The sequence below is a fragment of the Cupressus sempervirens genome, chromosome 5 (assembly GCF_028749045.1).
Source record: "Cupressus sempervirens isolate cs-2001-9-10 chromosome 5, ASM2874904v1, whole genome shotgun sequence".
Classification (NCBI taxonomy): domain Eukaryota; kingdom Viridiplantae; phylum Streptophyta; class Pinopsida; order Cupressales; family Cupressaceae; genus Cupressus; species Cupressus sempervirens.
This window is the reverse complement of record NC_143122.1, coordinates 884,327,028-884,345,424: the sequence shown is the minus strand read 5'-3', so window position 1 is coordinate 884,345,424 and position 18,397 is coordinate 884,327,028.

Genomic DNA, 18,397 nt, shown 5'->3' with positions numbered 1-18,397 from the left:
AAGACTTAATCAAGATGTATAACTATAGTAAATAAATGATTAATACAATTAGTTCATTTCTAATTCTCTCCCCTCAAAGTGGATAGGAAAATATGCTTTTGTTTCTTAAGATTCTTTACAAAACTTGTAATTAAAATTGTGTTTTCATTCTCATAGTGACACTTTTGACCCCAAATTGAATACAAACAAATTGGTTCCTATATTAAAATAGTCATTGAAACTATCATGTTATAAGTCTAATACATGATAAGTTAGTAAGTAGATAAGCAGAGTTCTAACAAACATTTGAACTATGAAGATCATAACACCTTCCAAAATAGATAAACAAGTAGTGAGATCCATCAAATTCAAGACTACTTATTGGGGTATGTGCAGGATCATGGTGTGCCAAAAAGTGGCGATCTGAAAAATTTGTAGTTCTAAAATATCTCAAACCATTTCAAAATCTATTCCAACTTTTTTCCGAATACTAAATAAAAACAATTAATATCTTTATAAGATCTACTTTATCTTTTGATACCAAACCTATATGGTCAACTTTTATTATTATTTAATTTTTTTACTTGATGTTTTGTCCTTCGATTAGTTATGAATTAATTATTTAAAAACTAATCAATTTCAATTATAAAATAATGATTATTTATTTGGCTTTCCGTCAAACAAGTCGTGTGCAGTGTCGCTGGCCTAATTTTTTGGCATGTATTTTCCCCGAACTTTCCAAAACATTACATTGATGCAACACCCACGAGTATCTTACAAAGACTTTGAACACTGTATTAGAGATCATTAAAGATGTTATCAAGATTTGGAACATCATATTGGAGATGATTTGCTACATCATACTTCCATCTTTCCTTTTATTCTCTCTGTACTTCACCTTGGAATCAAATAGGCATTTTGTCAAACAGTTTAAATGCAATCAATTTGTGTTTTGACATACATCTTTATCCAGAGCTCAATCCTCTGCTAATTTATTTTATTGCCAAAACCTCTTTAAGCTCCTGCACAACACTATTATCTTTGGCCAATACATGAATTCAGTTTCATTTTCTCTGCAAAGATATTGCAATATTATTTCCATTTTCACACTCGCATAAGCGGAAAACAGAATGCTTTCATTCACGGCCATGTCAAAACTGCAAATGATTTCGGATGCCGATAGTCATATCTAATCAATAAAGCACTGGTTATGCTGATAATACTGACATGGAGAATGGCACAATCAGTATCTCCAATTAACCCTCCTGAAGAAAAAATGAAATAAACCAGTAACCACCCGAATGCTAAATAATTCAAATAAATGAATATCAGAGCATTCCAGAAATAAAAACAAAACAAATAAAATAAAAACTATGATACATCAGTAGGCTGTGTTAACACCTAGGGTTTTAAAAAAGATCCGAAAGGAGGAAAGCTTTTATAGGAAACGCAGTAGCTGATCCTAATTAGGATCAAATAGCAAATCTCAAAAGTTTAAAAATTAAAACCCCAAAATATGCATATACTGGACAAAATTCTTCAAACCCAATCATAGATAATTTGTTGGTAAATAACATATTGCAGGGAACTAAAAATATCGGAGTCCTACAGTTAACAGATTCTTGAGTTCGAAACGAGATTTTTGCTGTTCGTAAAAGAATATATTAGTTGGGAGGTAAAATTTGCTTTGATTCGGGGGTCCTTAAACTTTGCTGAAGATTTCTATTTTGAAATGCATTTAAAATACTTGATGGTGTTGGCGATGTTAGCAGGTTACAATGGACAATTATAGAGAATTTCATACGATTCTTCTTTGTAATAAAATCTAATCTGATTAAAGTTTGTGATTTATCTGACCGCATGTACTATCTAAATAATGCCATGGCGTTCTCTTAACAAAAATTTCTCGCATTAGCTCTTACACTCGCGCTCCTTACATTATCAACTGTTAATTATACCGAGTGCTGTTGCCGGCAACAAGGGGAATAAATTTGAGGATTCGGTGTTCAGGAACCAGATCACCTCATTAAAATTTTGAACCGTTGGAGGAATCTGAGCATTCAACCAGTCTGCCGACGCTGGCGGAGTAAACACGTTGCCGAAATGCCTCAGAGTGAGTTATGAGGCGAGAAATATATGTGATTGTATTTGCGGAGAAGAAGAAATCCTCTGCATTGACAATTTCACGCCTGAAGTTGGTTGAAAGATGAAAATGTGGAAAGGTTTAGCGGCTGCAGCGCGTGGTTTTTTAGGCAATTGTTGCAAAAAGAATCCAACCGATGATGGTAATTTGAAACCTAGAATGAGAATGAGAAACAGAGCAAAAAATGCTCTGAATTCTTATGCAGCTCAGGAAAAGAATAATGCAAATCCAAACGAGTTTGATATTAATGTTGGATCCTGTTCTTCATTATCCTCAGGCTCAGAGAAAGAACACTCCAATTCTAGCTCTTATTCGGAAGCTCTAGAAAATAAAGCTGTTGATGTCAGTAGCAACCCTGGTCTGGCAGGTATGGTTAAAATGCATTTCTTGTTTGAATTATAGATCTTTAGACTTTTGGGTCGATTACAATGTTTATATTTCGCAGGTACATCTGGAGGCCATCTTTTGGTTTGTTTTGGAGTTGGCATTGGCATTATGTCCACACTCGTTCCGAGCAGAAGGGAAGTGGAGAGGCTTACCTGTTTGTTGAGACAAAAAGAAGAATTGATTGAGGACTTGGAGGAAGAGCTAGAGATGCGAGGTTCATGGACTGTGAAAGACCTCACTCAGGAAGCCCATAATTGTTTGGAAACATGGCGAAATCCCTTGGGCAAAGAACAAGGGCAAAGTAACGCTGCCCATGAGGCTGATGAGATAGCTCTAGTTAATAACAGTGTTCGAAAAATGGAGAACATGAACAGTATTGAAGCAGAGCTTGAAGCGGAGTTGGAGAAGCTAGAGTTCAACTTGTGTTCCTCTAATCAACAAAGAAGTTATGTTGGAATCAATGAGGTTGGCTACTTATCATTCTTGGAAACTGACCTACTTTATTTGTTCTGATAGATATTAAAGCTGTGCTACTGCTAACTGCCTAAAATTTGTGGCAGCCATTCCATTCTCGTAACATATTTGCAAAGCTGTTCGAAGTTTTTTTAAGTTTCATGTTTAAGATTTTCCAACGGTGTTTTATGATCACGCAGCATAACCCTCAGAATTTCATTTTTGTGGCAGACTGATCCAGATAACATTGTTGATGTTGTTAATGGAGAACTGAGAGAGGATGGGCTTAGGTTTAAAGCAGAATCAGAAGAAGATAGCAGTTTTTCCTTTTCTGTTTCACCAAGGGATTTGGAAAGACGCTTGCATGAGGTTATAATTTCAAGGCTCCAGGATCGCATTGTCGAGCTTGAGATTGAATTGCAGGCAAACAAATTAGCTCAAAATCATGAGCTAAATCAAGCTTCCCAATCATTAACTTCAGGTATTTATTAGCCTATGAAGTTCTTCTTGCAGTTTTACCTTTTTCCATTATGAATTTCAGCTGTATCAGAATATTTCATGGTTGGAAAATGGAAGATTCTGGAATGGCTTAGAAAGCTGACTGTTATGGAAAATTAATACCAATGCCAGGTATGAAAATTAAAAGCAAACAGATCCTTGAAGTTTCACAAGTTGTGGCCTTCAGGATTCCTTTTGTTTTCATCTGCTGTTAAATTTTTATGACATTTATAGCACCGAGCTGCAGCTTGGATATTCGTATAATATAATTTTTATTGTGAATAACATAACTCTTCAATCAGTATATGTGCAAATAGGATTGGTAGTTAGTCATAAGTTATGAATAATGGGATATTATTTGTCGCAGAAAGTTCTCAAGGACCTCAGATTGCAGCAAATACAATCTACCAATCTTCTCAAGCAGGGCAAGTTTGCTTTGGAAATGGCCATCCTTCTTGGAGACGATCACATTCTCCATCAAACCCCATGGTCCAAAGTGATTCATCATCCACAGGTCAGAGTATATACCATCAACCATCTACTGTACTTGCACAAGGAAAGCAACAATCCTATCACATAAATTCTGAGACAGATAATGACTCAAATTCCCCACCACAGCCATTGTACAATCAGCCCAACAGCTCTGCATCATCAGCGGAAGCCACTTGTGCCATCAATGGCAACAAAACTCCGGTTGGCTTTGCTTGCAACCTTGACTCATTGCTCAGATACAAGAATGTTGTCTATGGTGAGGAAGAAGCAAATCAAGACATCAAAACTTTTGAGACTAGATTCTCTGAAATCTTGAATTCCTCTAGCTATTCTGCTAAAGATCCTTCTCCAAGAAAGTTAAACCCAAGGAAGCGATGGAGAAGGGGGCACATCAAAACTGGGTTGGATTTTAATGGTTTGGTTTCAACTTCAGCATTTAATGTGATCAGACCAGTTTCAGACGAGGCATCATCAACTGATTGCATATCTCCATGTCTTGCCTCCATCACTTATGGATTTTGGAATGGATTCGGAGGGATTAGGATCTGTCACTTCTTTACTAGATTAACTTGATGTATGGGGTACAAGATGCAGATACACATTGTACACGATATAGGTAGGCATTGATCTTTCATTTTGTGCATTTCATAGAATAGAGAATTCTGTGTAATTTGCTAGCAATATCTTTTTGTGACATATCCCTATTTTACTTTGAAAGATCTTCATTTAGTTACAAAAGTGAAAGCCAAAGAATTATTTTGATTACATTTATTATTTCTGATGATTTTTACATGTTTAAACAGAAAATTATTAGCAGCAAGTCAAGTTGTGGAAATGCAATCCAAACTTCAGTGAACATTGGAGCTCCCACAAAGTACATGAACATTTACTGTGAGAATATATAAATGTTTTTAGCTTTTCTTTTATACAGTTGTTTTCATTTTCATGAGAATTTAAATTTTGGTTATGATAATAATCTTAGTCGTCTCTTATTCTCTCTTTGTTTTGTGAAATCATTTCAGCTGCTGCAAAGGTTAAGAATGTTGCAGACACAGACATCAACCAAATTACTTCTTATTGCAAGGGCGGAAGTAACTCACCCTTATCTCAAGTGGTTTCAAATGTTGTAAACCCAACTGCCAGTACCGTCTATTACAAAGTTATTCATGGTGAGAATAATTAATATTTTTATTTTATTTTATTGATAGATTTCTTTTCATTTCCATGAGAATTTGTGTTTCGGTTATCATTATTATTTTACTTCTCTCTAATTTCCTCTTTGCAGGTACTGTGCCAACCAAAACACTTCTAGTTGCAAATGAGAAAGTTTCTCACTCTTAATTTAATTGGTTTCAAATGTTGTGTGGTTAAGTGCTAGTTGGGTCTACTGCAAAGTTCTTGATGACATTGAATGTATGTGAAAAGTAACTAATCCTGATTGAGAATTTCAGGTGGTAATATTAGGGATGTTGCTGATCAGGAGAATGTAACAATACTATACAGTACCAAATGCCGAAAAAAATTAAAATTCTTAACGGGGAGACTAGTGGGTTTACTGTCTCCTATCTATGCTCACTGTAAACCCATTATGGAGTTGGGGATACCTTATGAAATACTACATTGCTCAAACATTATGGCTTGCTTGCTGTTGTGTGTATCCATATCCATACAGAAAGAAACATACCCTTAAATCTGTTTTTAAATTTCAAAATATGGGATCTTTTGAAAAGGCACACATTGTTATTTTTTATTGTATGACTGGAAAAGGAAAGCTTACATTGTACCATCTGCATATGTTGGAATGTCTCCATTTTGTATATCATTTCATTTTATTAAAAGCTATTACTAGTAGTTGTGTTCTTTTGTGCTTGCAACAATAAATTGATAGATTTTATTACACTTGAACAAGAAAATTATGGATTTTCTTATACTATGAATAAAGAATTTGGGACACAATAGACTCTATTGTTCTTTTGTTTAATACATTTGAACATCTTCAAATATAGGTGAGATTGTTTCTTATCTAATTTAAAGTTGTCATATTTGTTAACTCTACATTTGATGGAGTTGAATTTTTATATTGAAGTTCCGCAGCATTGGAGATCCTAATTTTTAGAATTTGTGTTTCTTAAATGAAGGGGATCAAAAAGCTTAGAGATATGCCAAGGGTCTATGGATTGTTTTTACTTTCAACAAATAACTTTATCTTTGATTAGAATATTTTTTAGGGAAAATTGAAAGGGTTTAAGCTTCAATGAGGTAATGGAATATGAGACATTTAGCTTTCATTAAGCTTTGAATAATTTTTATAACACTAAGAATGGAAACTTTAGTCTATGTTTTGTTTTGTATTGAGAAATTCTTGAAAGAAAGTTTGATTAGTAAGAATGTTAGTCTTTTAGAGAAAAATAATTTTCATTAAATTTATAAGTATTTTAGCTTAATGGACACACCCATCAAATTCAATTTCCTAAACTGGCAAATAGCCTTTGACACATTGATTTCAGAATCAATGACTAAATAGGTATTCCAATACAAGCACCCCATCATTCCATCAAAGTAATCTTGTGTAATGCCCCACCTAGAAATCCAGAAACAAGGATATAAGATACACAAACAATACCTTTTTTGTTAAATAAATATTAACCTTATATGCAATGTTCATTTTAATGCCCAAATACAAATTCCCACATGGTTAAACATACAAGTTGATTTACTAGTCTCAAACCTAAAACACATGAGACAACATTTCAATGAATCCCAAAAATGACCAATAGGCAATATGTTCTAGTTTGGGGAGGTGCAACTCCCAAATGGGTATGTAAAACATCAATTTGCAACCTCCAAAAAAGCTGAGAAATGCTCATTATTTGAGGTATGATGCTTCTCCTATGACATCGTAGATAAAACTTCACAAGACATGTGACAAGATGGAACTACATGGGATACAACTCCCTCTATTGTGGGATACAACCTTGAATAGTGTACAAACTCTAGTATCACACAATACAACCCTAAGTACACACGATGAAATTCTTAAGTGTGTGCAATGAAGCACCATCCAATATTTCATCATACAATTTGATACACAAAAGGGGTACAATTAAGTACCTAGCTCAAGTTAAGACGCTAATCAAAATCAAACATAAGTAAATCTCCACAACACGGAGTACCAAAAACATGTGTATCAAGGAGATAGGCATTCTAAAGCATAATCCTCAAAATACAACAAGTACTATCATCTAAAGCACAATCCTCTCAATTACTGTTCTAATTAATCACCATGAGAATACAAAGTTAGATACATAACATATACATCAAGTAACTATAGAAACAACAAGTAAAACATGTTGGAAATCTGATTGAAAAGATCATTATTGGAAAAGGGAGACTATTGCAAAGAGGGAGATTGTTAATATAAAGAATGTGTTCAATCATTGTTTTGGCAATGATGTCAAACCTACTATTTGCTAGAATGACAATTGCTTATAAGATCCAAGTACTATCACTTAATTGATTGATGAAGAGAATTTAATCAATAAGATGTAACAAAATCACGTAAGGGAAAAGTTGAGTTATGGTTTTGTAATGAAGTACAAGGATCAATTAAGACATTGGTAAAATGATGTATTGACAATACACTTGAAGTTATAGAGGTTGATCACACTTAGAAACTCTAGAAGGATAATTTCTAACAAAGCTATCTGCAAAACTTGACTAAATTCATCAGTGAGTGTTGAGCAAGCTAGTTCATGCCGAGCAGATTTTCAATAAGTGTTGAGCAAATGTAAATTATAGTGTGTGCCAAGTTAGACAGAAGGAGCTGAGCAAGTTTAGGTGCCGAGGAAGTAATAGGTGCCAAGCATTAGTAAAACTTAGTTAATGTTGAGTGAATCCATAGTAAGTGTCGAGCATTAGTAAAACGTAGTTGGTGTTGAGTAACACAGTATGTGTCAAGCATCAAAATTTCAATAGTGTCAAGCTGCTGCATTATTTGAAAAGTCAAAGATTCACTAGATCTAAGCCGACAAGTTTGTTACCTTGAAGTTTGTGAACTAGATGGAAGATAAGGCTGATGAGCTGATGGCACAGAATTTTAGGTAAACCATTTTTGGAAAATTTTTGGTGGATTCTTCATGATGTTTCTAGAAGAAACAAGATAAGGGGTAGATTCATTGAATCCTACCTAATCCATTCAAACTGAAATTAAAAGTGGGAAGATTCGAGAGGGAAAAATATTCCAGACTTCTATTTAAGGAGTTACAGGTCAAGAAGCAAGATTTGTTGAGTTGCCAAGTTGTTGAAGTGGTTGGAAGGATGTCAAGGTGAAGGTATTGAGAAGAAAGAATAGAGTACAAAGACTCTACTTCGATAAGTGGCCATATAAGAGATTGCATTGGTACATTGAGCATGTAGACTCAAGGAGACAAAGCTTGAAAGGAGGACAAGTTGTTAGAGCTGTAGAGATTGAAAGCCAGACAAATTTGAGAGTTGAACTGAGATTTGAAATCTACAATTTAAGTTGTGAGTTGTATTAGATCAAAAGCCCTTATTGTTACTCTCTAGCAATTGTATTAGTTAGGGTAAAATCCTATGGACTTAGGTTAGTTTAACAACTATTTGTAAATCCTTTAATAGGGTGGTATTCCAAGTGAACGTTCTAAAATCCTCTAACCAAGCCCACTTCTAACAGGGTGGTTGAAATCCTTTAACCAAGTCACATTTAACGGTGTGTTGTAACCTTTAATAGGGCAGGCCTTTCATAGGGCATCACTTCAGAAGAATGAGAATTGAGTAGCATGTTATTAGTGGTTTTTTCCAAATTGGGTTTCCACGTAAATCACTATGTTATGTGTTAATCTTTCATGTCTTATTCTTGCATGTTGATTTTACAGTAACTTGCTAAGATAAATGTTTAGCTTGGATGCATAATTAGTTTAATTGGGCTCACTATACTTGGTGAAAAAAAAAAAAGTTTTATTAGGACATTTTGGACCTTGAATAACTGATTCACCTCCCTCTTAGTTATTCTAAAGCATTTCTAATAATTGGTATTAGATCCATCTACTGATTTAGTTTAAAGGTACTAGAAGTAGAAAGATCAAGATGTCCAAGAGAGAAGTTCCCAAGCTTAACATAGATAACTTTGTTGCATGGCAAAGTCTAATAAAGCTACACCTTGGATCAATGGGTGATCATGCATAAGCCTCAATTGTAGTGGAACATGTTGATCCAACTGGAGTCCCTACTATAGAAGATCTGAATAAAAAGGAGCATAATTAGGCAATATTCGAGATTGCCTATGCCCTCAACTATGTTGAATTTGATGACATCAAGGGATGTGACACTTCATTCAAGATGTGGAAAGCCTTGACAGATATTTATGGAGGAGATCAAAATGTCCAAAGAGCAAAGAGAGAAAGTGTCAGAGGAAAGTTTGATGACATGGGAGGGTATGTGCAAGATCATGGTGTGCCAAAAAGTGGCGATGTGAAAAAAATAGAGTTTGAACACGTCTAAAAGCACTTCAAAATCCACTCTGACTTTTTTCCACCTATCCAGGTACCAAGCCTGGAAGGAAAGGACGAGCCTTATTGGATATCCGATATATTAGATATTCAATCTAACATCGGATATCCGATATTATCGGAAATTCGATTTAATATCGGATATTCGATATTAATGACATTATTATAATAATATTATAATAATATAAAAACATTATATTATAACAGTATAATACATTATAATATAATATTATTATAATATTATAATATAATATTGTTATTAAATATATAATATAATATAATAATAATAAAGTATAATATATTATAAACTATAATAATATAATATAATAATATAATATAATATTTCAAAGCTATATGTTATATATCTTATATATAAAATATAACGGGTAATTGGATATTCGATTTGATATCGAATATCCGATATAATATTGGATATCCGATACCTGCGGCATTACATTTAAAAAAAAGAATAGACCCGCGGGCCCTTATTTTTCACATTTTGGGGGCCAGTATCGACGCGTGACCGAATATCAGTTATAAAATCGGATATCGGATATTGAGGTATGGTTTTTTTTTTTAAAACTAATTTTTAATTTAAATTCGATAGATTTTAGCATGATTTTGTTTGTTTTAGTTGAATCTAGGGTTTTCTTGAATTTTTTTTTTTAAATTAAGGTTTTTTTAAAAATATATATTATGTTTTGCAATTCAATAGGAATGGCTGATTAGAATGATGACATTGAGGCAGGGAATAATATTCCTCGTAACCCCCCACCAAACAATCTAGTACCCCCACAAAACTGTCCACCAAACGATCCTCTATATCCTCAAAACCCTCCTCGAATCGAGGATTTGATAAATGAAAATCTCACCGAGTTGAGAGGTTTGCATAGAACATATAATAATGTACCCGCATTGGCTCCTATGTTATCCACATTAAACACCATAGTGGATAACATTGAAACCCTTACAAACCAACAAAATGCTGCTCTTCGTTGGCATGATCAAATGCACAAAATGTTTGATGATGGTTTGGATTATGATGAGGTTGTGGCCCTCAACATAAGCAAAGACAATTTGGCCAGCCTTTTTGTGAACCCGAAAATAGGTTTACCAGTTGACCCAAAAAAATTAAAACTATTGATTAAATGGTGCACAAATGATGCCATACGTGCAAACTTTTGGGATCGTTGGTGGATGGTCTTTGATATCCCTCCACATGACAATTTAGACATACCATTTTATTTCCTTAGAAAATTATATGCTAAATTTGTGTTGAAACTTAAAGTGAACTATTGGATCATGAAGCCCAACATGGGCTTAGGACTAGGAGCTCCTCAGTATAGACCCTCTTCTTGATGGAAGAAAGCTGGCACTTTTGTCCCCCCCACTGATATCTCCCCTCCTCCTCAAGTGCAACATCCAGATATTATGATAGAGGCTAGCTCTCAGACTATCAAAGCCATTCATAGGCTGAGTAGCCTAATGGTATCTCAGGCTAAGTCAATCCTGCCTCCTCGTGTTGATGATGCTAGTGCTAGTTCATCATCGGCTAGCTCATCACATGTTTGTGTGCCTCACACTTGCATTACATGCAAGAATATTTTCATGGGTCCCATAGGTGCTCTTCCTGAGTATCATTTTGTATTAGATGAGGATACAAAAGACACACATGCAAAGGCTACAGACCCTGATGCAAGAGAGGAGGGGAATGCCGAGGCATGGACTCCTTCAGTGTCGGTACGTGTATATATTTTTTTGTTATGACATATGTGATTTAAAATTAATTTTTATAATAAAGTAATTTTAATTTTTAAGCCATATTGACTTTTATATGTATGTGATCTTCATTCATGTTTAGTTGATGACCAAGGAGGAGCTCAGAAAGATTGATGATGCCACGCTCTCGGCCATTTTATTTGGCCTTGAGACATCTACGGTACATTATGTTGTGTTCGCATTTTTTTTCTATTTGATATTGTAGCATATATGGTTGCTAATCTTTCTTTTATCTTGCAGGTAGCACCTGTCCTAGAGGGACAAAGTGCGAAGGGTGAGCCAGCACTCACTGACAAAGGAAAGGTATTTAGGTGCTTTCTATTTGATTAAATATCAATGCATTCTTGTAAAATGTTTGTGGTAATCCCATTTAATTACATTCTTTATTGTATATAGGGCGTCGCTACTGGTGATGAGCCTGTACAAATTTTGTGTCGTAGACCATCAGGGATTTCCATTCGCACTGAGAGCCCCATTGTATGTATAAGTATCATTTATTTTTTATTATCTTTATCTTCATAAACAAATTTGAAACTGATTTCCTTGATATTAACAACTACTATTTTGTATCTCATAGGAGACTCCTAGTGCACAGGAGGTCCGATGGGAGAGTTATGTAGATTTGATGACGCGGCCACTCACTCCTGAGGAGGAGCCTACAATAGTAAGTTGTAGTTTTAATTCATGATTAAATATGTTATAAATTTAGCATGCTATGAATTATAATGTTATAGTTTAAATTGTAGATTCATCTGACAAAGGTATTTGAACATATACAACCCATAATCAGAGAGGTACTACCATTGCCGAGGGCATACGAGAGGACTCCTGACCGGCACAGGAGGTCGACGAGAGAGGTATTTATTATGAAATTTTGATATTATTATTCTCCATTACAAAAAATATCATTATGCACTTGAGTAATTCAATGTTAGATACATAGAATCATATAAATTTAGTAGTCTAACTTTGGGTTTTCCTTTTTTGTTTATGTAGGAGGCATCCGATCCACCTAGTGTAGCGAAGAGGCTACATTTTGATCATCCACCAGAACCCTAGGATAGTATAGTTGTTGTAGGATGCATCATGAGACATTTTGAGATGGCATATGCCACATTGTATACAGAAACATTGATATTATACACATTCTGATGGCATGATCAGCCACATTTTGTATATGGATCTATGTATTTTGATATATATTTGAGTACTTTGTCTATGGATACATGATCTTTGATATATATTTGTGTAAATTTTTTTCTATGGATACATGTATTTTGATATATATTTTTGTCATTTATGTGCACAATGATATACATATTAATTTAGTATCTAGTATTGTTCAATTTATCGTGGATCATGTGTCATGCCCTAAATTTTACTAGTAAAAACAAAATAATTTTTTTTTTTGTAGCTTATGAAGTCACATAAGAAATTACATATTGTAAAACAAGGTTATCATTGAATAGGAGTTCAAGACTCATGTGGATAGTGTCATGCGGTTGTAACATTTTAATCATAGGTGGTTTTCAAATAGATTGGATAAGAATCTAGTTCAAGTTAGCATCATGAGTCAAAAGAGCAAGTTCAAGATACAACACTCATAAATTAGTGAGGTAATTCATATCCTAACAAGCCTCTGATACTAATATTCTATTAAGTTTTGTTGGTTGTATCATATGGACTAGGTCGTGATTCTAGCATGTAAGGGAAGGGGATCAAAATTACTTATTATCCTCATTACCAATGTACACACATTCATTAATCATTACAATATATGTTAATGTGACAATTACTATATGGTGTGGAAGTGTAGTATATCTTAATTGATTAAACACATGTATCTAGAGAATTTAGATTTAGTACTCATCACATGAGCACCCTTAGTCAAATAAAAAAATGTACACTTATCTACCACACTATATCGGATCTAACCATTGGAAATTAGAAAAGATATGCCCCAAAGGTAGCTTCGAAGTCTACATGATGGAGAAGGGGCTACTTGTATTGATAGTATCCATCATTCAACACATACTATACACAACTTATAGAATAAACAATTTGTTTTATGTGCCAAACATGTGTCATGTGCTTGAATCCATATCTTACTGGTTACCGGTCCTCTCGAAGATTGGACCAATACTAAGTCATTTTCACCCTCTTTACTCTATTTAGTCATCCTTATGCATTCTATCAACATTGCTTCCTCACCAAACTAGCACTCACTACAGTTTCCTAAACACAAAAATTACTATTTCAATACATAAATTAAACTCACTCTAACAAAAGACAATTACTAACTATCTAGCTCATCAACTACTAACTAATCTAGCTACATTGCCATGCTTTTACATTTACTATTTTAATTACTATAATTACTATACTATTACATTTACTTTTTACATGATTACGTCTAATTATTCACCATAAGCTTACATTCTCACTATCAATATTATTATTATCAAAGCATGTTAAGATTCAAAGTAGTTTCATAGTACGAATTAGTAAGCACATAAAATGAGAAACTCTTAGTAAGTCTAAGGGCCAACTCAAAGTACTTAACTCAATAATAATTCACAATCAGTATTTAAACACATCCTACTACATCATCGTATTGAGTGTGTCAATTTAAATTTGTTAGATGAATTGCTTATGCAAGGATTAGGTGCAAGCATATAAATAACGTTTGTATATAACATACCTTGTCATTCTGACATATATGTATTCATCATTTCATGCAACTAACATAGTAAAATGTGGTGTACATGAATCATATTATCATTAATTATACATAGGGTACATGAGCTGATGAGCTACCTCTAATGACATGCCTATTGACCCTTATTACATACTAGCTAACTAATGCTTTATTCCTACACTACATTTTCAAATTGGTATATATATTCTATCGACTTTGATATTCTGCTAATATCTTCAATCAAATCCACAACATTCATTATCTAACTAACATTCCCTCAAGCCAACTATAAAATTCACTTGACATTAAATCCAACATCTACACAGGTTTGCCATGCATTCAATTCTATCTAGTAACTCTTATCTATCAATGTGCTTTATTGACGACATGAAACTAGATTTGAGTTATTATTTTAATCCACCATCCATCCTTATCCTTGATTCTCCAATCCCATCATCCTGACAACTTACTTCATATTAATCCTATTATATCTACATCCAACTATCCTAATTTACAGTCTTAACACTAATTTAATTAAACCCTTGATACTTAACATCATGTTCAATTATATATGCATTCTGGTAAACTTATTTATTTCATTTAATTTATTTTCCTATATTGAGCTTTTCCATTACCATATGGTTTAATTGTTACATGTTTCTAAATGAGCCCCTTGATATAAACATTACCCTTAAACTAAGCTCAAATACACTACGTGTCATTATCCTCTACTCAAGACTTGAAATGATTAAATAATTATCTGATAAAAATAAAAACAAATCTAAAGGGTGAATCTCCTATCTATCTTAAATCCTCATCATTCCCTAACTCTTACCAAGGCCACATTTCTTCCTACACGTGGTCCCCACAAGGTCCCACATGGGTCATGTGCAGAATTTTGACTAATCCAAGCCTTAGGACATCTTTTTCCCATCCCTCCAATCAGCAATCCTAATGTGAACAAGTCATATTAAATGTCAACTTGACATTCTGCTAAGTACAAATCCCTTGGGATTCCTATCCCACTCCCCCTTAATTTCAAGTTGACTACCTATGCTTGGGAACACGTGACCACTGCTGCAAGAAATTTCAAGTCAACTACCTATGCTTGGGAACATGTGACCACTGCTGCAAGGAGGGGACGACTAGTGCATAAGACAAGGATGTGACATAAACCCTTTCTCCTATGCACCCAAGTATATTAATGGGGATGAAACCCCTTTTCAAGGAGGCAAGCTCAAGGATAAAAGTTTTGACATGACATGTCAGAATGAATGTCAGATTTAAAAATACGCCTTGGGGAGTGGAGAAATTTTTTTGCATTATGATAGCTTAGGAAATGTTGGGGGCTACTCTAGAAGGGCGGTCAAGATCAATCTTGGCTTTTATTGAGTGCATGTGATATGAACATAAAATTTTCCTTCCAAATTATTGAGTGCACAACAAGATTGTAAGAAATCTACTAAGTTTTAAATTTATACAATCAATGGTATCACATAACATCTATGGATTGGTATTATCAACTAGTCATTTACAATAGCACAAGGAGAAAACTTTCTTTCACATTTTCAAATGATAACAATGATGTCAAAGTAAATCTGTGACTCATACCAATGCTTTCATAATAATATAAACTCCAAATGAAACATGCATATACAACCTTATCAATCATTTCCTCTACACGTACATTAAGTAACAATGATACAATCTTCTTCCATTAAAATGGGGCAACATAAGGGACTTTTCAAAATTGTAAGGAACGTGAACATTGAAAGATATGGACAATGAGTAGCATGAACATTTTCCAACATGATCTTTGAGAACGTGAACAAGCTGGTGAATCCTCCTTCACAAATGAGGGCACAATGTCAAGTTTCTCATCCAACATAAATCTGCAAGATGATCATTCCAAGCCATTTCCATTGCTCCCTTGGACACAAATCTGCATATGCAACACAACAAAATAACAAGGACCATGGGTGCTTTCCACCCAACCATAGGCCTCGAGGAGACCACCCCCATGCTAGGGAACAAGGCTCAAACTGGGATACACATACAATCTTTTAATGCATAAACATTACATTTCAAACTTGAACAATTTCTCCCCAAGGCTATTTCACAATGGCTTCACAGATGGAACCATAAACATAGGGTGAAAGTGTGTTCTAAAATGGAGACTTGCCATACCAAACCATATCTGCAATAAACAATTTTCATGCCCTCCCAGGGCTATCATAATTTAGAAAATTTTATGCCCTCTCAGGGCTATCATAAATCAATAATTTAATGCCCTCTCGGGGCCTCTACATTTCCTCCTCCAAACCCACTACCATCAGCTGTAACTCCTCAAACTTCCTTTCTACACCATACTTTCCTTATCACCCCTAGCAAGATATGAATGGTTATGGCATACAATGGATAATACAACACCTATAATACAACAAGGAAATAGAGGAAATCCAAATCTCATACTCACAATACTCCACACAATACAACAAGATGCACAATGGTGTCACACTAAGCTACATGGAATGAACACCATTCAAGCACTCACATGAATGCTACTCCACAATGCAATGCAATGCATACTACATTGATAAAATCCACACTTACATATTTGCTTAACCATGCTAAAAGAAAGAAATGTAAAAGAAGAAAGTTTGAGATACCAACCTTGGTCCAAGCTATGGTAAGGATAGTTGTAGTAGAGCTCCCTAATCTTTCTCCAAAACCTAACTGTCTCTAAAATTAGAGAGTGGGTAGACACCCCACTAGTTTGGCCAAGACCCTCTAATAAAGCCTTCCCACTAACTTATTTTAGATAAAACACTAAGCCACTACTTCTTACAAACTTGTCTCCTCTAATGGTTCATTGATAGCCCTCACGAGCTCTGAGTTATGACCCTCAAAATATCGACCTTGAAATGCACTTAGAGCACCTTGGAGACTCCTCGGTATGGGGTGGCCGCAAATGATGGATGGTCTCCGTGGCTGGAACAAGGGTGTGACTAGGGTTCACCTGTCCATCCAGAGCTAATGGCACTGACAATTCGATGCCAAGATCAGCAATTTTAAAGTTACGTTGTGGTGCACCTATGAACTAAGGCACACTGTGAGTTTTGGCATCAAGCGAGATCGTTGTGTCAAATCCAAACAGAATGTGATCTCTCAAAAATGAGATAGGGTATTTTAGGCCTCAGTATCACCATCCTATAGAATTTGATAGTTCATCGATAGCCCTCATGAGCTTCGAGTTATGACCCTCAAAAGATCGACCTCGAAATGCACTTAGAGCACCTTGGAGACTCCTCGATATGGGGTGGCCGCAAATGATCAATGATCTCCATGGCCAGAACAAGGGTGTGACTAGGGTTCACTCGCCCATCTGGAGCTAATGGCACTGACGATTCGATGCCACGATCAACGGTTTCAAAGTTACGTTGTGGTGCACCTATGAACTGAGGCACACTACAAGTTTTGGCATCGAGCTAGATCGTTGTGCTAAATCCAAACAGAATGTGATCTCTCAAAAATGAGATAGGTTATTTTAGGCCTCAACATCACCATCCTGTAGCATTTGACAGTTCATCGATAGCCCTCACAAGCTTTGAGTTATGACCCTCGAAAGATCGACATTGAAATGCACTTAGAGCATCTTGGGGACTCCTCGGTACAGGGTGGCCGCAAATGATGGATGGTCTCTGTGGCCTAAAAAAGGGTGTGACTAGGATTCACTCGCCGATCTAGAGCTAATGGCACTGATAATTCGATGCCACAATCAACGGTTTAAAATTTACGCTGTGGTGCACCTATGAACTGAGGCACACTGCGAGTTTTGGCATCGAGTGAGATCGTTGTGCCGAATTCAAACGGAATGTGATCTCTCAAAAATGAGATAGGTTATTTTAGGCCTCAACATCACCGTCCTATAGCATTTGATAGTTCATCGATAGCCCTCACGAGCTTTGAGTTATGACCCTCGAAAGATCGACCTCGAAATGCACTTAGAGCACCTTGGGAACTACTCGGTACGAGGTGGCCGCAAATGATGGATGGTCTCCGTGGCTGAAACAAGGCTGTGACTAGGGTTCACCCGCCCATCAGAAGCTAATGGCACTGACCATTTGATGCCACGATCAGTGGTTTCAAAGTCACGTTGTGGTGCACCTATGAATTGAGGCACACTGCGAGTTTTGGCATCGAGTGAGATCGCTGTGCCAAATCCAAACAAAATGTGATCTTTCAAAAATGAGATAGGTTATTTTAGGCCTCAACATCACCATCTTGTAGCATTTGATAGTTCATTGATAGACCTCACGAGCTTCGAGTTATGATCCTTGAAAGATCAACCTCAAAATGCACTTAGAGCACCTTGGAGACTCCTTGGTACGGGGTGGCCGCAAATGATGGATGGTCTCCATGGCCAAAACAAGGGTGTGC